This window comes from Balaenoptera acutorostrata, chromosome 8 (genome assembly GCF_949987535.1).
Source record: "Balaenoptera acutorostrata chromosome 8, mBalAcu1.1, whole genome shotgun sequence".
NCBI lineage: Eukaryota > Metazoa > Chordata > Mammalia > Artiodactyla > Balaenopteridae > Balaenoptera > Balaenoptera acutorostrata.
Window position 1 is genome coordinate 41,049,360 of NC_080071.1, and position 19,701 is coordinate 41,069,060.

Consider the following 19,701-nt stretch of genomic DNA (forward strand, 5'->3'; position numbering starts at 1 on the left):
CCTTTAGCATAGACTTGCTGAACCATTTTCGACTCCTAGCTCCCTTCTGACATTAAGGATATGAAAGGAAATGAAAGGAAGAAAAAAGCTTTCAAATCTTAGTAAGGGCCTTTGGTTATCCAAGGATATTTTCTCATCTTTATGCTATACACAAGTTTACTTTATTCAAGAAATTCTGGCTGAACATTTGTTTTATGTAAAAAGCTCATGTTTTTTAATATAATTTGTTGCTTATTTTTAAAGGGTTTGTGATGATACATATTTAAAAATAAAAGTATGCCTAGTAAAATTTGTTCATTTGGCATTATATTTTGTTTTGTTTTATGTTAGCCATAAATGAATTATAACATAGAACTCTAATATGTAACTTCCCTGGTAGAAAGAGGGGTGTGGGAGAAGTTCGGCACCCATCCAATATTCCTTTCCTTGCTCCCCACTCCTGGGGCAACCTCTAAGGCAATTGTTCTCTGCATCCTTCCCCAGAGGCTCTGGAGAACACAGGTTGGAAAACCATTGCCCCATATAAGTATATTATGATTCAATTTCCCCAAATCATTTCTGCATAGGGTTACAGGAACACTTCTGTTGGTGAAGTTAGACAAATTTGTTACATGTGAGTTGCAGTAATTCAATGAGCAAAAGGTGGTTCCGGAGTGTGTCATTTTTAGAGTTTGTCAGTTTTTGCATTTGGCACGTTGCAAGCTAATGAAAATTGCTGATACTGTGGGAGAAATAATCAATGAGGAATGTTTATTACAATGACACAATGCAGGGAACACATTGAAGCAAGCTATTTCTCACATTTCCATCCTTTCAAAATGCATTGCTTTATTGTGCATCTATTCTTATTTCTAGAGAAACTGAGTTATACTTGCAAAATAATAAATATTCATCTCATATGGGTTTTTAAAGGTGACTGATTTGTAAAAATCAATAACTGTCTTTTGCCAGCTTGTGGACTGACATGATTGCCTTCATTTTCAAACATAAAATGACTGCATTAAAATAACATTAAGAGAGAAACATTGGCTAACACAGGAAGAGAAATTCTTAAATGAAAACTGCTCCAGCCAGCTTTAATCAGTTCCTATCATGCTTTTTATTATAGTGCAAATGGGCTCTATTAAAAGGAAAGCCAATTCCAGATGATGATATAAATAATTATAGCTGCCTTTAGCCTCTAGTTAGTGTTATTAACTAATGGTTTCAAAATATGTGATTTATTTCAGAAAGAACATTTTCCTTTAACAATGAAACAGAAAATTGGACTTTATCTAATGTCACATATGCAGATAAAATAACTAGTCTATTTTTTGGATATTTTAAAAAATTGGAATGATGAACTAAATTACTTCATATGGATAAACTTCAAGTTCATTAGTACAGCAATTCGCAAACTAGTTTTTCTCCTACATTCCGTTAAGTGTGAGAAATTCCGTATACACTATTTACCCTGCACCTTCTACCATTTGAGATTATAGTGTATATTTTGCACATCAAAGTCCTTGAGAAATTTTGCAGTAAAGATCTGTATCTATCTTGTTTAACCCAATTTTCCCTAATGAGTTTGAAAATGGAAAATAATTTTAATGCATATAGGTTAATATTCTGTGTTACTGCCATCCATGGAATTCCCTTTTGAGAGATTATGAATGAATTTATATTTTTTATATAACCCAACAACAACATGTTAAGTCAATCATCCAGCCACTCAGTCAAAAAATTGCATTTATGGAATCAGAAGTTTAAGGTTTAAGAACAATAATTTAAAAATTTTAAAAACTGCCTCTAAAAAAATGTGGATCATTGAACCATCCTCTTGAACTACTTGATTTTTCACTCTTGGAAGTTCTAATGAGATGCAAATTGACTTGTGCTCAGTGCTATATTTCTTAGCATTGATTCATTAATTTAACTTATATATAGTTCCATTATTTTATATGGCACAGGAATTGTACTTTTTTCTTTTTTTTTGCCTTTGTCTCCCAATGGATGCTATGGAAGTCTGCTGCTCAGTTGTTCCTGCAAGAAAAACTTACTCAGCTGTGAGGACTGTAGTGAGCTGACAGCCTCCAGCTGTTACAACTTCAGGATCTGCCTGAGCTTTCAAGGAAGGCCAGGCCTTTCCTGGGCAGCACCTAGCAATCTAGCTCTAGTACCGGGGCCTGGCTCTCTCTGCCAGTGCAGGATTCCTCTCACAGACAGCGTTTGCTCTGGAGCTCCCCAGTGCACGGACCAAAATTTTGTCACATCTGAGTCGTGACTTGAAAGCTCTCCCCGGTCAGTCCTCTTCCTCCTGCTCTTTTTATCACCTACAACCCTTACTTCCAATAACCCTTTTCTGTTCCTAACTCTGTCTTGGCATCTGCTTCCAAACAGGCCCTACTGATACTCCCTTATGAGTCTTCAAGATACTTTAGAGGTAAGGTCATGTCTTTACCATTGCATTTTAAATATCTATCATACAAGAGTTAAATAATAAACAATCAGGTAAATTTTCAATATAACTTAGATAAAAAAGAAGCATAAATATACGTACAGAGTTTGCTGGAGATGCCACATTTGAATCATTTTTGTTACCTGGGTTGTGTGTGTGCAAGTGCATGAATGAATGCTGTGTAGGAATTAGTAGAACGTTTATGTGAAAGAGTTAAATTTATTATGGTTCAAGGTAAACTTTACCCCTATTTCTGGATGACTCCAACAGAGAAAACTTTGTCCCAACGCCATCTATAGATTCAGGTCATTAGAATATTATATCCTATCTGCACAACTGGAAATCATTTAGTAATCATTTTAATTCAGGAGACAGATTTTGAAAAAGATATCATAGGAAGATTAACATTTGTGTGCATAACAGATGAAAGGGAGAAGACTAAAAGCAAAATCATTCTAGGAGACATTTACAGCAACAGTTATTTTGGGTTATCACCATCAAAGAGATACTGGCTGATGCCTATAACATGCCAGACATTTTACATACATTTACATGTTTAATCCTCAGAAAAAGCCTAAAGTATATGTATTAAGATTGGGGGAAGAAAGGCTAGAAAGAAACTTTGTTCTAGGTCAAGTTCAACTTTCTCAAACTGCCTCCTATGTGGGAATAGGGATTCTTTTAAGACTAACATTGTTCGCAATAACTTCGTCTAAGTTAAAAAAAAAAAATGTGTGTATGTGTGTGGCAGGTGATCATTGCTCTGGGGCTTGGACTCCAAAACAGATAGGTAAAGAAATATAAGGCATGATCTGACAGGTAATATGAATACAGGTAAACAAGAGGTGAAGAAGTCTGGAAATCTAGAAAAAAGTCCATATAGGGAGCTAAATCATGGTACTTGGAGAAGGCAACAGATGGGTTAAAAAAATGCCATAAATGACCTGAGTCCAGAGACACCCAAACAATAATATAATAAGGAGTCAAGTTCAGAGGCCAAGTTCAGATGTAAGAGCAGTCTTCTAGAACAGGGGTGGGCAAATTGTGACCATAGGCCAAATCTGGCCTGCTGTCTGTTTTTGCAAATTAAAAAAAAATTTTTTTTTTTAATTAGTGGATGATGGATGGAGACAAGCTGGTGTAGATGATAACTAGTTTGCTTTTTTTTTTTTAATTTTTATTTATTTATTTATTTATTTATGGCTGTGTTGGGTCTTCGTTTCTGTGCGAGGGCTTTCTCTAGTTGTGGCAAGCGGGGGCCACTTTTCATCGCGGTGCCTGGGCCTTTCACTATCGCGGCCCCTCCCGTTGCGGGGCACAGGCTCCAGATGCGCAGGCTCAGTAATTGTGGCTCATGGGCCCAGCTGCTCCGCGGCATGTGGGATCTTCCCACACCAGGGCTCGAACCCGTGTCCCCTGCATTGGCAGGCAGATTCTTAACCACTGCGCCACCAGGGAAGCCCCTGCAAATAAAATTTTAAAGGAACACAGTAACACTTATTCATTTACTTATTGTCTATGGCTGCTTTCACATCATAACAGTAGAATTGAGTAGTTAGTTGTAATAAAGACCATATGGCCCAGAACACCTAAAATATTTACTCTTTGACCTTTTACAGAAAACGTCTCTTGACACCTGTTCTAGAAGGCTCTTATAATTGGGCTTGTGATCATAGATCTAAAGCAGGGGTTGGCTAAACATTTTCTGTAAAGGGCAGGATAGTAAACAGTTTAGACTTCGGGGCCACAGATGGTCTCTGCTGCATAATCTTTTTTGTTTATTTCCTCTCATTTAAAAATGTAAAACTATTCTTAGGTCACAAGCAGTACCAAACAGGTATATCTCCTAGGCAGTTAAAGAATCTTGAGGTATACAGGGTGACCACCTGTCCTGGTTTTCTAAGAACTGAGGTGTTCCCCAGACATGGGACTTTTAGAGCTAAAACCAGGAAAGTCCTGGGCAACCTGGGACATTTGGTCCCACTAAAAATGCCCCAGTGTGACACTGAAAGGACATGCTGCACCCTCTTCACCTTATGCCTTATGCCTAGAGAACTTTCCTTAACTGTGAGTTTGCAATAATTATTTTCCCTTGTGAGTGACCTTGATAAAGCATAAAATAGTCATTTTGTGTGGTTACCTTAATTTGCATTACACTCATGAAAAATAAAACTTCCTTTTTAGTTATTTACGAAAATGCTGTTGCTCAGGATAACAAGATGCGTAAGAAGCACTCTCATAGGTTTCTACCGTGGCATGTGGGCATAGTCACAGTTTAGTCACCAGTGAAGTACAGCACACAACAGCCCTTCTTCTCACACTTGATGTCTGTCTTCTCACACTTTGTATTTGTGTTCATCTACAATGCAAAGGTTTTGTGTTATATAGTAATCATCTGAGATTTACTTTCCTGAGTTCAGTGGGAGAAACTGGCCCAAGTTAAACTTTGAGACTTTTCAGGTTTCTTTTTTTTTTTTTTTCTTTTTTGAAAGGGTAAAGGAGGAAAGCCTAAGAGAAATTCTTTAAAGCCACCAAATTCTAGAATATTGCATATCCACAGTCACCAGAATCTACTGCCTCAATGCATTTTCTCCCTCCTGTGGCTCATTCACATGTTCTCAGTGTTGGGCTTCTCAAGGTGTCAGCCTGGAGACTGCAGGCTCCCTAGGGAATCCTGGGCGGAATGACTGAGGCAGGTAACCAGGCAGATGGACCTTCTGAGAGCCACTCAGATTGCAGAACCCAAAGACCCCAGAATGGTATAGGAAGTGCAGCTGAGTGTTTCTGAGATCCCCAGGAAAATGGGAGTCTCTGTAAGGGCTGAGAGCTGGCTGACTGTTAGAGGCTCAGCCATGCTGGCTCTTTCTCAAGTATAGAAATTCTTCTCTACTATCCACCAAACTTGCATACCCCACAGGTTCTGGTAATGGTCCCACCACTAACAGAAACCACCCCTGTTGGAAGGCCGTCTACGGTCATCTATTTTTACTTGTACCTGCCCATTGCCATCTCACCTCCTTATCCCAAATTGCTCATCAAACGTTTCTTCCAAGCCCCCTCAACAACTTTTTGGAGTGTGATTCTAGTAATATAAATGTATTCATCCCATTGCATAATACAATTTAGATCAAATTATAGGATGAAATCAATTCTTGACAGAGCAATGCAAGACAGGAGAAGACAATAGGGGAAAGTGGAAGTAATTCAGGAAAAAGAAATCTTTCTAATATCCTCTAGTTGGAGAGTGGAGCTGTGGAACGGTGGCCTGAGTCCACCACTCCTTGGAGTTACTTTTCTAACCACAGAAAAGTAATATTAATGATACTAAGACCAGAGAAGGGGAACTAGGATTGCTGTTACACAGCGATTTTTTTTTTTTTTTACTTTTTTTTTTTTTTTTTTTTTTTTCTGATCTAGCACCAGCAGGAAGGAAAAGTAATAATCTCCTAAGAGCCATTGTTATTGCTGAGGACCAAGAACAACCGAAAAAGGTATCTGTTCAGATACCTTTTAAGAACTCTGAGGCATCTCTGCAACCGAAACTCTCACCAACTCATCAGTCTATTCCAAAGCCAGGGAAACTATTGAAAATCTGAAAAGCACCCAGCTTATTTCCACTGTCCAGATCTAGACCTTCCTTTAGTGCCTAACCCACCCTTCAAACCTCCAGAGAATCTTCTCGAATATCACCGTGCTATTATTTTTAATTTCAGTAGCTATTTAATTTACCTTATTTCACTAGACCATCTTACATGGCACACACACACAGTACACGTACAGATAATTTACACCCCACGATATGGAATACTTCTTGAAAAAGGGAGCCATTCTTTGATTTACTTTACATTCCTAAAAATACCCCTTAAAACAATACATTATTTTCCCCATATTTGTGGAATAATGGGTTCAAAATAAATAGACTTTCCAGGTAACTTGAGTTTTCATTTGGAATTTCCAAATAAGAAATATGTTTGAAAATAGAGAGGTGACAGGCATGTCCAGGGAGGTTACTTAATTAGACAGGGTGCTGCTCATTTGACTACTCCCTCTCCTTCCCTCATTTGAAGGGTACCTTTACTTTAGGATTATTTGCTTGAGTTTGTGGGTTTACTCTTAAAGCAAAGTTGAGGAGACTTATGAGACTTGAAACCAGATTGCAACTTACAGATTTTCTGTTGAGCATGATATGCCCACAGCAAAAGAGAAAAGTCAGAAGTAAGAATGTGGCAATGGAGGCAAGGAAAGCAGGGTAAATCATAGAGGCTCTGCCATGGCCTTTAAAAAGAAACAAAAGGAAAGAAAATCACCATGGGAAAGGGTAGACAGGGGGAGGAAACAATGGTATGGGAACTGAGCAAGGAAAAGAATAGATTTCACATTGTCTTAAAGGTTGTTTTGCTAGACAGAAAAGAGAAATCAAGATACATAATGGTTCAACCCAAGAAAAATGGATGAATAAATTATGGTAAGCCATGTATCTATCTGCTGTCTTGAGATTTCTCCTGGACTACCTAGTCTTGGCTTTCATTATTTTCTCTTACCTAGTAACTTCCAAAATCTCAGGGACAAATTCTAATCCTCTGTCTCCAAGTCTCAAATATAAACATAATTATTCTGGATTTAGAAATCAGGAGATTTGTATTGGAATTTTAATTCTGCAACTTATAAGCTGCTCGTCTACAGATATTTCATTCAAATTATTTGAACTTCAGTTTATTATTTGTAAAATAGGCCTAAGAATAGTGCCAAAAGTTGTTAGGATCTAACAAAATAACATGAGAAAATACCTTGAAAATACAAATCTTTATGCAAAGGTAAAGGTTTTAACTTATTTTTTATTTAATGTGGGTGTTTCATTGTTACCTACAATTTCATAAGTCTGAAAGCACATTTAATAGCTTACCACTCAGAACTGGTTATTTTTCCTTGTACTACATATACTAGTAGTTTTCCATTATTGTCTTACCTAGGTATGATAAAACTTAGGGTTATCTTAGAATCTTTCCCACCTTTAAAAATTCCCTAAGTCCTGCTATTCCTTCTTTGCAACATTGGAGGGGTGAATCCCTTGCCATTTTTACTGTTTCTATGTCTCTGTTCCTCTAGGAAACTACCTTTCACTCCTGGTTTGGAGCCCATCTTGCATACCACTGTTCAGCTCATCTACCTAAACCACTGCTCTTACCATCTTACCTCTCTTTGTGGATTCTTTCAGTAGTTGCCCCATTTAAAGTCAAATTCCTTGCCAGGTCTTATGACCAGCCACAATCTTGCCCTTCCTTAACCTTTCAGAAGATGTTCCCGGTATGAGTACTCTGGACCTCCCAAATATTCTCTTTCAGTCTTGAGTAGCATGAACGTTAGTAATGGTAGTTTGGGGAAGGATTGGGATTAGGACCATGAGATGATTGAAATGATTACATTAGGAGTAACTGAGATGGTAGCATAAAATATTATGGGATCAGGGCTTCTTAAGGATACCTGTGCTTTTGCCTACTTTTCCCGTTTTGTTCATACATATAAATGATCTATATAATTTTCATTTCTTTTAAAAAATCATTTCTAGCTAAAACAATAGACTTATGTCCAGAAACAATACAGGAACTTTTGTATGAAGGGTTAAAACTCATCCAAATCAAGTAATAAGAGTTTTCAATACAAGAGTCCTTACACAAAGCTATCCCCCAAACACACACAGAGTCTTTTAACATTATCATTTTGTTTCTGAGTAATAGTGAAAAGAACATATAGCAGCCTTGTTGCAACACATTAAATCTTAATTTTTACATCGCTAACCAATATCAATTTGTGCCAAAGGAATACTTATAGTTGATGAAAGAATTAAATAGGTGGATGTAAGTCTAATTTTATCACAAAAACAATTTTCGTCCCTCTAATGCAATATTCATTTTTTTGTCAAATACCTCACTGAACTCTATTTATTGTTATGGGTCTTTGGGCTTTTTTTTTTTTTTTTAAGCATATTGTCCTGCCATATAGCATTGGTAAAGCTATTTCATTCCAGTCTGCCACCTTCTGTTCCTTCTCTAACTGGCCCCCAGATCGTGTCAAGTCTACCTCAGAGATGGTTTCAGAATAATGTCTAGAAGGAGAGGCCACAAGAATGTCTCTAAAGCATCTGTAAGTTTCTCAGAAAATGGCACTACCTACCTTCAGCTTGTGAAAAAAGGTCTTGAAGGTTTTTGTAGACAGGATGATTATTACCTAGAAAATTTTCAAACCAGAAATAATCAACAGCCCAAGAGAACCTAAAATTGTCCTAAAACCCCCTCTATTGGTCATGTCATAACTAGGATATAACATGCTTTTGTTAAACTGTGTTCTGTATTTCAAGGTCTTTCTGTAGTCAGTTCTATTCTGAACAGCTGTCTACATACCGGGCTTTGATGGCGGTAGTAGATACAGTCTGACCCCCACGGTGGAGACAGCAAAGGATGGTCTCTTCTCTCAGTTGCCTCAGAGTCATATAGGAAGACTCAGAGCACAAGGGTGTAAAAGGACATCAGAGTTAGTGAAATATACCAATTGTGTGATACAGATAGCTAAGTGATTGTGCATGGCTAACTACTGAACAAATAGAAAATTGATCAAGGGGGGGTTGCGGTATGACTCACCAGCCACGGGAAAGGGGACGTTGGGGCTCAGTCAACCTTCAAGTTACATTCAACACTTTTTATTTGATGCCAAAATGTAATTGAACATTGTTCATTATGACTTAGGAAATTAACCAAAATGTTATCTCTGGGTTCTTTGCTTTTATGAATGAAGTTTAACTTGGTAAGAAGATACAATCTCTTTTCTTCCCTCCCTCCCTCCCTCCCTCCCTTCCTTCCTTCCTAAGTATATATAGAAGGGCATTCTGGCCATGAATTATTTGTAAATGTACATAGTCCCTGGATCATAGATTGTTTATGGGTATTCACACAGCTTGTACTTATTTAGCTTTAACCATTAGGCCCTTGGGAAGTGATAAAACATAAGATGTTGATATGAGACAGACATTGTTTTCTCCTCTATTATTGTGTGTGTGTGTGTCTGTATTATTTATAAAAAGGATAGTTTGCTTCTGTGTTTCAAGGCATCAGGTATAGTGCTTGTAGGTATTTTATATAATATTTCAAAATGTGGGCCAATAGCTAAGGAAAGTATTCCCTGTTATGATATTACTGCTTAACAGTAAACCACTAACAGTCTCTGAATCCCTGGGTGGCACTGGGACTAAGTCAAAACACATGGGCTATGGGCAGTACATTTAGATGGAGTTCTATTGGATTTCAGCCCCTTGTTTCTCGCTGACTCTGAGGGGAAGCAAATCGACGGCAAAGATATTGCTTTTCAGTGGATCATTTAGAGTCCTCAGGGTGGGCTTCCCCTCAACTGCGTGAGGATATAAATTAGTCACAGGAGTGCCCCGAATCACCACCGGTTGGACTAGTTTCTTCTGCGGGAACCCCACGCAGGCTGTGTGGCAAAAACTCCTGATTAGGTGATTGAAAGCTCCTTGAGGAAGAAAGAGGATACGTCTTTCCCCAATTCTGTTATTCCTTAACTACTACAACGGTGTTCTGCGTACAGTAAGGGCCTATGAAATGTACCTGTAACGATAACTGAGCTAGCTTTTCAAAAGATGGTTACCAGGACTTTGTGACTTGTGCCTTTCTGTATTTTTTTTTTCTCCCCAAAGAATATTCACTAATGAAACTCTGACCTAGTAAAAAGTCTGAATAGAAGTCTAGGAAACAGGGCTGAGTGTGTAGATGCTGGTGAGAATCTCTCAATGCACATTAGAGGCTTGGGAAGCCACCACCTCATTGCTGTTTCATTGTAGTTGTTGTTGTTGTTGTTGTTTATATTTGGTTTATGACATGTAAATGTTTATCTTAAGTCCATTGGGCAATGTTGGTAGTATTTCTCTTGCATACAGTAAATTCCTATGAATATTTGTTATCCAACCGTTTTTATTTTATACCACAGTAAATTCTCAAAACAGAATAATGATTTAATAATAGCTGTACTTTGTGCTCTAAGACTGTCAGTTATTCTGTAATATATTTGTACTATGTTGAGGAGAAAAGGAAAAAAAAATGGAAAATGACCAAGAGTTTAGCAGAGGCCACCCAAGATGATTTGTTCATTGCAACACAGTGGGAGCTAGTTTTGCCACAGTCTATATAACTGCTAAGGGAGATACAGGAATAGGTAAAAGCATGAGTTTGGGAATCAAAAGATCTCTGTCCTAGTCTCACTGAGCTGTGCAATTTGGAGAAATTACAGAGCTTCTCTATGCCTTAGTGTTCTCCTTCTAAAACACTTTTTAAGACTTTCTTAGTTACAACACAACCAGTTTCTTGAATACATTTTTTCTTCACGAAGCACTAAAAAGTAAACTAGTTAAGCCATTCTCTGTGCACATCTTGGAACAAGAAAGTTCTGTTAACAGAGTAATCTCTTTAATTTCTTGTTGTATTCATTTATGATAACACATCTCAGAAACCTCAAAGACAGAAGGCAGAAAAATAAAGCTGAGAAATAAACAGGTTATTTAGCTCATGGGGAAGATGGCAAGCAAACGCTAGCACATTGTAAAACTTCTAGAATTTGTTGACTTGTGTGAATGTTAAAGCTCATTATTGGATTTTTTAAATGAAACTTTTTATTGCAAGCTGCCAAGCAGAAGCGTTAGTGTCCTAGACAAATAAAAGGGTACTAAATGGCCTTGTCATTGGCAGATTACGGGCTGTGATATAGAGATGAGAGACTTGATTCTTACAGATATTGTATCTGCTGCTGTGATCACCTCATTCTGAAGATGATGATATAACTGATCATAAAAAATATTATCTGGTTGATCGCCCATACTTTGTTGAGCTGCCTTGAAAGACATATATATAGATGTTTTCCCCATTTAAGTTTCTTTTCTTTGAGAATTGCAATAAGTAATCTTTTTAGGCAAAAACTGATCTTAAAAGCTCAGCCAGTTTTAACCATTCATGCAGAAGAACATTTCAATTGCTATCAAAATGGAAAATAATTCAACTCGCCTTTATTTCACAAATAAAAATAATAATTTTGGGACTAAGAAAAGGTATAAACAATTTCTGATAATTTTTTCACAGGAATAAGTGTAAAATTATCAGGGTAAAACTGATGACACATGTTTGAACTCAAGAAATAAAATAAATTTGCAAAACATTATTTTAAGACTTCTTTTTCAAAATGTATTGTTAAGTAATATTTTCAGTTAGATGCAAATTTTTTTGTTGTTTACAATGTGTTCATCTTCTATGACTTTTCTCCAAAATTTTATTGGCCCTAAAAAGATGTTTACATTTTGTCAGAAACTATTGAGATTAAAGTTTGCAGCTATTAAGCATGTACAGTGTTAGCATTATTCTTTGTTCACTGAACATCCACAGCTCTCCCTGTGACAGGCTGTCAAAAAACGTGTCTCTGAAAAGACAGGTTAGCTTTTAGAGACAATCAGTGATGCAATTCTCAGTGATGTGCTACACCCCACCAGAGTGCCCCTGAGTGTTCCTGTGTGCAGTGATGTGATGTCTGAACTATTTGTGTGCTCTGCCATAAGATAGCATTAGCAGATGTAATGGGAACAGATCACTCATTTGCAGAAATATTTATGGCAGTGCCTTCAAAGGACCGTTCAATCCACAGTTGCAACTGATGAAGCATGTAGCAAGGACTGTTTCTAAAACCATGTGGGCTAAAATGTCATCCTACAAGGCAGTTAAAATGTGTTAACTTAATATGTGTATGACCAGAGATTAGAAAACACTGGCTGTCATATCTGAGCAGATTCAATGCATGTGCATTTTCAGTAAAAGAGAAGTAAGAAATCATATTATGTTGAAAGGGCCAGGTTAAATTGCTTTAACAAAAGAGGAAGGCTTCCCTCTCGCATATTTTATACTGCCCAGCAAGGAACCTCTTCATATCCAAAATGCACCGTTTTTTCCTGGGCAAAGCTTTTTTTTTAATATTATAGATACTGTTTTCTGAGCAGTACTTAAAATCACACTTCACAGCACTCGAATGCAACACATTTAAATGTGAAACTGAACCAGTCTTACTCTTTTAAGCTGCTGACAAATTCTCTATCAAAAATCCATAGAAGATAAATTAATTTAACAGATGGACATAAGTGTGATGTTGGCCACAAACAATAGCTTTCATCTCTCATAGGCAGCATTACATTCTTTTGTTAAGCACCTCACTGTGCTCTAATTATTGAATGTCTTTTAGTCCCAAAGCTCCCTAGAAGTAGGTCATAAAATATTGTGCCCCGCCAATGGATGCTGCAAATCTTTGTCAAAAGTTTGCCAGAAGTATTGAGAAATTCCTGAAAGGACAAGGAGAGAAGGCTAAATGCATTCAGCTAAAAGCTCAGGAATACCACAAGGATGTAACTTTTGGACATTTTTTAATACTATCATTACTTTGGGCTACTTAGTGCAGTGATAATTTACTAAATAGGAGCAATTTACTAAAGAGACTCCAGAAATGTAAAAGAATTATTGCACCTCTGAAATAAGTACACAGCATTTGCGCTGAAAAGATGACCCAGCGTTTTCCAATAAAGTTGATTTACTACTTAATGCACATCTGAAACAGCGTAGTGTTGGTTCAGAGAGCAGTTTGTAGCAATTTGATTTACACTAATCAAATGAAATGGTGCATTTTCCTGACACGTAAATGAAGTACACATTTTTTAAAAACTTACTTAAGAAAATAGCTATTCGAGATATTTCGTCATGATGGAAGCTAGCAGACATTTCACACTTACATTAAATTGATGAAGGTTAGTTGTCTCTAAAGATACGTCTTTGTAATCATCCATCTTGTAAGTTTACTTTAAGAAATTAAAAGTTCATCCTTCTAATTTTATTTAACTTCACATCAAATATATTTTAAAATATATAAGCAACATGGAGGGTAGAATGAGAAAGTCCAGCCAAATACAAGTTCTAAAAGGAAAGAAAATATTATCTAAGAAATGATGCCATTAAATGTTTTTCTTAAAAAGATGGACTGGGTGTGTGTGTGTGTGAGGGCAGAAATTTTATAAAGTTTATGTCCCACACACGGGTACTGAGCACTTGCTATATGCCAAGCACAGTGCTAGGTGCTTGAAATGCAAAATTGCATACAACATGGTCCTTTAATTTAACAAATTCATATTTATTATTGGAGATAACTTGACATTACTGAATCATCTAAGAGGGCATCCAAACCAGATCTGGCAGTTTAGAGAGATCTCCCAAAGCCTGAGTTGAGCTGGAAGGACAAATAGTTAGTTGTTTTTCAGGTTAATAGTAGTATGTATCTGTTTAGGGCCAAGGGGCAATGTGTCTAGAGGGTATTCCAGGCAGGAAATATGGCTTAGAAAGAAGCATGGGTATATGAGCATGTCCTCCAGATAGGGTAGGACCTAGTGTGGTGGAGAGTAGAGAGCAGATGAGGAGAGGTGAGACAGAGCAGGGTGGGAGTGGGTAAGCAGATGTCACAGCATGAAGGACTCACAGGCTTTGCCAAAGAACCCAGGACTAATTCTGAGGGTCCTGAGGAACTATAGAAGGCTCTCAAGCAAGGCAGCAACATGATTATATTTGTCTTTTAGGAAGAGAAGTGAAGAATTAAGATGGGTTTAAAAAAAAAAAAATCGAGGCAGGGAGATACATTACAAGGGGTTGTAGTAAAAGTGAAGATGTAAACTAAGTCATTCACAGTAGAAGAGAGAGATTTGACAGATATTAAAGTGGTAGAATCAAGTTCAACTCAAGGTGGGTTCTATGTGACAGATGAGTGAGAGATAGGACTCAAGTACAAAGTCCAGTTTGGGCTGTGTATGTGTGTGAGAGATAACTAGAGGGTAACATTGACAGTAACCAAAAAATAAGGAAGAGGAGGGGCAAGTTTGGGGAGAAAGATGATACTTATATTGTGTTTAATGCAAATCCTGGAGCTCATTGGAGAGATTTGGGCTGGGATATAGATTTTTAAGTCATTGGAATAAAGAAGATCATTAAACTTATGTGTGTGCAAGATATTTAGGGAAAATACACAGAGAAGAAAAACAGCTCAAGGCAGGACTATTAGGGGAAAATAAAAACATAAGTACTATTGAAGAAATGCAAATCTATAGAGCAGACTTTAAAAAAGACATCCAGAAAAGCCCAGGAAAAGGAAAAATGCTTTAAAGAAGACAAGAAGAAAGAATTTCAAGAAAGTCAAAGTCATTTAATTATTTAAGGTTTGCAGTGAAGTAAATTAACATAAGGATTGAAGAAAGTTCATTGGAATAAAGAAGTTTCAAGAGAGGATGGGGTTGGGGAGACCTGATGGCAATGGGCTGGAGAAGGAAAAGGAGAAGAGAAAATTATACCAGTAAGTGTAAGCAAGCAAGAGCGGGAAAGTGTAGCAGTTACAGAAGGAGGTAGGACCAAGGGATGTTTCTATTTTTAAGAAGAGAGAGGTGAACAAGTTTATATTTTGAGAATGAAAATGAAATGAAATGAAAACATGACAGAGGTTGAAGGCAGAACCAAAAGAGAAGATGGTGATGGCTCAGTCTCTGAGTAGGCAGGTAGTGGTGCTACCCAGGGAAGGAAGAGGCAGAGCTACCACTGCAAGGAACAAAGGGGGAAGAAGAGATTTGGATGCAGACAAGTTTAAAAGTTAGGAGGATTGAGGCATTGCATGGGGGTGGGCTGGGGCAAATCACACAGTAGTGAATAGATTGGTGTTATTGCAAGTGAATGGTCTCTAACTCCAGCCAGATCTCAGCACTGCCTGAAAATCCACTTGTGTGTCTTTAGTGAGGTCCCTTAACCCCTGAGTGGAATAACTCTGAGGATGATATTCTGCACTGACTCTTAGATTTTTCCACTTTACCCAGATTTTACCTACAGTGGTAACTTGTTTGATAACACATGCTTTAATGCATGTGTCCCCTTTCCTGTGTCACTTCCCCACTCCCCACTAATGTTTCCTGGAATCACATTCCAAATAAACAATTTTTGTTCAAATCCTTTTTGCAGGTTTGGTTTCTGGGGAAGCTCAAACTAAAACAAATAAGGCGCATAAAATAATGCCTGGCAAATAATAAGCACTCGATACATTTTTTATATGTAAATCATAAGGGATAATAAGGGGAATAAATTATATTGTCTATATAAGGTGCTTAGTTCGTTCCTGGCACATAGAATGTGCTCCCTAAGTAGCCATGTTGTTGGGAACTGGGAAAGGCTATTTAGTTTCTAGGATCTGTGCCATGTAGAGTTTAGGAGAATGACCAGCTTCTACCTGGGATGAATCAAGAGAAGCAGATGCCACCAGAAAGAGCCAGGCAGAGAGATGGAGGCAGTATTCATAGAGTGGTTGAGGAATGAAAGGTAGTTCCACATGAAACAAGGCTTTTTTAGGCTGCTGTGGGCACATTTGGGAGGTCAGTAGGGAAAGAGCAGAGAATGTACATGTGAGCAGAGGAAGATATAGAGAGATAAGTAGAGGTTTTCATTCGGGATGGGTGATCAAGGATGACTGAAATGAGGCAGAGTGGGATGAACTGACCCCGTGGTACCACATAAAGTTGCTTCACTCTATCCCAGGCTGAGACTCTAAACCTAATGGAGCTAGCAGTTGATAGAAGGAGCTGGAGTTTGGAAGCTGAGCCCATTAGTCAGACATAGCGTTACTGAATCCAAGCCCATATACTGCTTCCTTCACAACAGGCCAATAAATTAAGAAACAGGGTGCTGGGGCAAGGAATAGTGACTTTATTTGGAAAGCCAGCAGACTGAGAAGATGGTGGGCTAGTGTCCCAAAGAACCATCTTACTTAACTTAGAATTCGCACTTCTTTTATACTGAAAGGGAGGGGGTGTGGATGGTTCCTGGTGCGGGCCAGACCCCAGAGGGGATATGATTATCCTCGCAGCTATCCACCTAGGCCTGGTCAAGATGTTCCTGTAAACCTCCAGCAAAACAAAGGTTATTCTCTGTTCTGCAACTTTTTATCTCTGTATGAATGAAAAGTGTTATACCTTTAAAGGTCAAGCCTGGAAGGCAGAGCCTTGAGAAAGGGCTATTATGTATATTTCAGGCTATAGGCAACATTCTTTTACTGTTGGAGACAAAGGCGCAGAGCCAACAAGACTAAGCACAGGCAACAGAGCACAAAGGTTAGGGCTAAAGGAATATTTTCAATATGGGGTCAGGTTTGTTCTTCTCTATTACAGTTGTAATATACATTGACAGATGGGTGTCTGCAGGTTTAACCAGGACAAGCAGTGATAACCTAAAGGAAGAAAAACAGAACATGTTCATTAACCTGAGTCTTCTCTTGGTTCTATTGTACATAATAATCATTCCTAGGCTGATGTAACTTCCTGTGCCTTGAGAGTAATAGTCTGTAATTACAAGCAAATATGTACCAAGTTCCTAGTATTGCAAAACCAATTATGTGCAGTGATTCCTTAAATACTCCATTAGAGAAATTTGAACACAGACATGGGAATAAAGGGGAGAATTTAGTCCCTACCAGTAGATTATAAATTCAAGCCTATGAAATAAGCCCTGTGTGCTGCCTTGGTGAGCTGCAGTGAAATGATGATTCATCAAGCATTTATTTTGCACCTGTCACATGCTGGGAGCTTCACTTACATTGTTGCATTTATGAAATGTCTTCAGGTAGGAAACAGTGCAGGTGTCGCAGTTTTAGCTGCAGTTTTGCGGTCTGGATTTCTTTTGGTCATGCAGCATTTCAGCAGTCAGGAAGAGAAGGTAAAGCTCCACTGCTTCCTCAAGGCAGTGACAATTAGAGGATATTGCTACCTCCCTCTATCTAGCTGTGACAATCTCCCATTCCACCCTGAAGTCCTCTCAACCGCTCATCACATATTGTATGCCTCTAAGGTGATGAATTGTAGAAATAAGGGAAAACAGAGGAGAAAGGCTGAAATAAGATTTTAAAGAGAGAAAAAATGTGAGACAAGAAAAGAAAAAGTAAAAATAAAAATGGAGACCCAGGAGTGACAAAAACATTATATGGAAAATAAGAAAAAGATGGTGTTTGAAAATGAGCTCTTTGCTTATGTCAGGATGCTTATTTCTACACCTAAAGCACACATTCAACCTAGATGACAAAATAGCATGTAATCTAGTCACATGGGGGAAAGGAAGTTGCAGATATTTTTCCAAAGCCATTATGAAAAAAAAAAAATTTATGCAGATATTTTTCCAAAGCCATTATGTAAGGCAGAGGCCTTACATTTCTACTCCTATTCAGAATAATCTTACAAGTCAGAGAAGGTGGAAACAATGTTTAGTGTTTGTAAAACTGTGGTTGAAGAAAGCTAGGTTCTGATTTTAGAATCCAAATCACAAGCTCTTTGCATTTAATTGTGACAAAAATGGAGGGTTTTTATTAGGTAGGTGTTTGTAGAGAAAAAATCAAATAAGCATTAGGGGATTTTAAACCCCTGATGAGGTAGTTACCTGCTGCATTATTTAGAACACTTGGGACTCCAACTTCTGCCCTTTTGTGTGCCAAGCTGCCGCTGACTGATGTAAGAGCTTCAGAATTTCTCCCTTAGGAGGTATAATCAATGAAAATCCTTTACGAAGACTAGTCCCTGAGGTGTGTCCTCCCACTGCTAGACATCTAAGGGATGATCTTTTTCACAAATCATATTAACTCACTACCACAATAACAGTAATGCTCATTGTAAGTTGCTAAATTTTACAAATTAATGAATGACAAGATGATGGCATAGGTCAATGGTACATGCTTATGTTTCAGAATTATGCTTAATACTAATTAAGAGTTTGATTTGCATGTTACACCTCCACCTATCTGAATAAAAAGGCGATGAGAGTGGAGGCACCAAACGTTATTAGAACTCCACAATTATATTACATTTTTGCGTAAAATGGAATGAAACTTTCTGATGTCTCATAATTACTACAGTGTATTAGCAAAATTTTATTATGCAATTACAACATTAGCTACAACAAACATAAATATTTCTATGTGTTCTTGATTAGAGCACTTTCATAATCACTGTTCACTTGTGTATAAATAGTTTACATACAACTAGAAGCACGTTATATGAATTAAATTAATATAAAAGTGGGATTTCAAACTTTTAAGTTTGCTTTTTCTACGAACGGAAATTATTATATGGACAGTAAAAGGGATAAAACTGACATTGCACTGCAGTATAACCTGGTGGCTCTAAGTGCCTTGACCTGGGTTCAACTCCTTGCCCTGCCACCTATTAACCATGACACCAGGAACAAGTTGCTTCACCTGTCTGTCCCTCAGTTTTCATATCAATAAAATAGGAGCGCCAACTATAGTGAAAACACTTTCTAGGCTTGTGGTACAAATGAAATGCATTGATAGATCATGCCACTTAGAACAGCACCTGACACATAATAAGCACGGCATGAATGATGGTGATTAATACCACTATTATTGCTTGATTGTCAGAGGAGCTACTAATCTAAATCATCAGGATTAGGGTCTTTAATAAGCTTTCTCCAAAGATCCCAAAGAACTCTAGGTAGGCAAGGCAAGTAATCAACAGAAAAAAATTTTTTTCCCTTAACGATGCAAAGTAGCAGCAGCGTGCTGAAACAGTTACGGCAGGTCAGTGCTAAAGGCCTGACTCCCATTCAGATAGCATAATGAAACAATGGTAGGAGTAGGAGAAGCAGGAGTCTGCCAAAGAAGGAAAACTCTTCATCCCTCTCCTCCCTGAGGAAGTCTTCCACCCTTTCCTCACTCCTCTTCTGGAAAGAAATCTAAGGGCTCAGAGTTGAGGAATTTACTGAGGCCATCTTTATCAGTGGGGGAAGGGGAAATGGGACCACTGCTCATTGGCTTCCTCTTGTAGCACGAGGAAGGGGCTGGTCCAGAACCTATTTTCTTGAAGCAAAACCATCACTTGCATTCTCTTCTTCAGTCCCTGCATTTTTTTCTGCTTATTTTTATTTTATTTTATGTTTTTTGAAGTATAGTTGATTTACAATCTTTCAGGCGTACAGCAAAGTGATTCAGATATATATATATATATATATATATTTTTTTTTTTTAATATACTATTCTTTTTCAGATTCTTTTCCATTATAGGTTATTACAAGATATTGTACATAGTCCCCTGTGCTATACAGTAGGTCCTTGTTGTTTATCTATTTTATATATAGTAGTCAGTATCTGTTAAT

General features: G+C 37.7%; 1 long non-coding RNA gene across 1 annotated transcript in view; it reads right to left on the minus strand.

Moving 5' to 3' along the window:
* Positions 1 to 3,438: 3,438 nt before the first annotated feature.
* The window catches only part of LOC130708763 (uncharacterized), a 108,005-nt gene continuing 91,742 nt past the window's right edge, over positions 3,439 to 19,701 (minus strand). The window contains exon 3 of the long non-coding RNA XR_009009137.1: positions 3,439 to 3,900. This is a non-coding gene — a long non-coding RNA (uncharacterized LOC130708763). The remainder of the gene's footprint in view (positions 3,901 to 19,701) is intronic.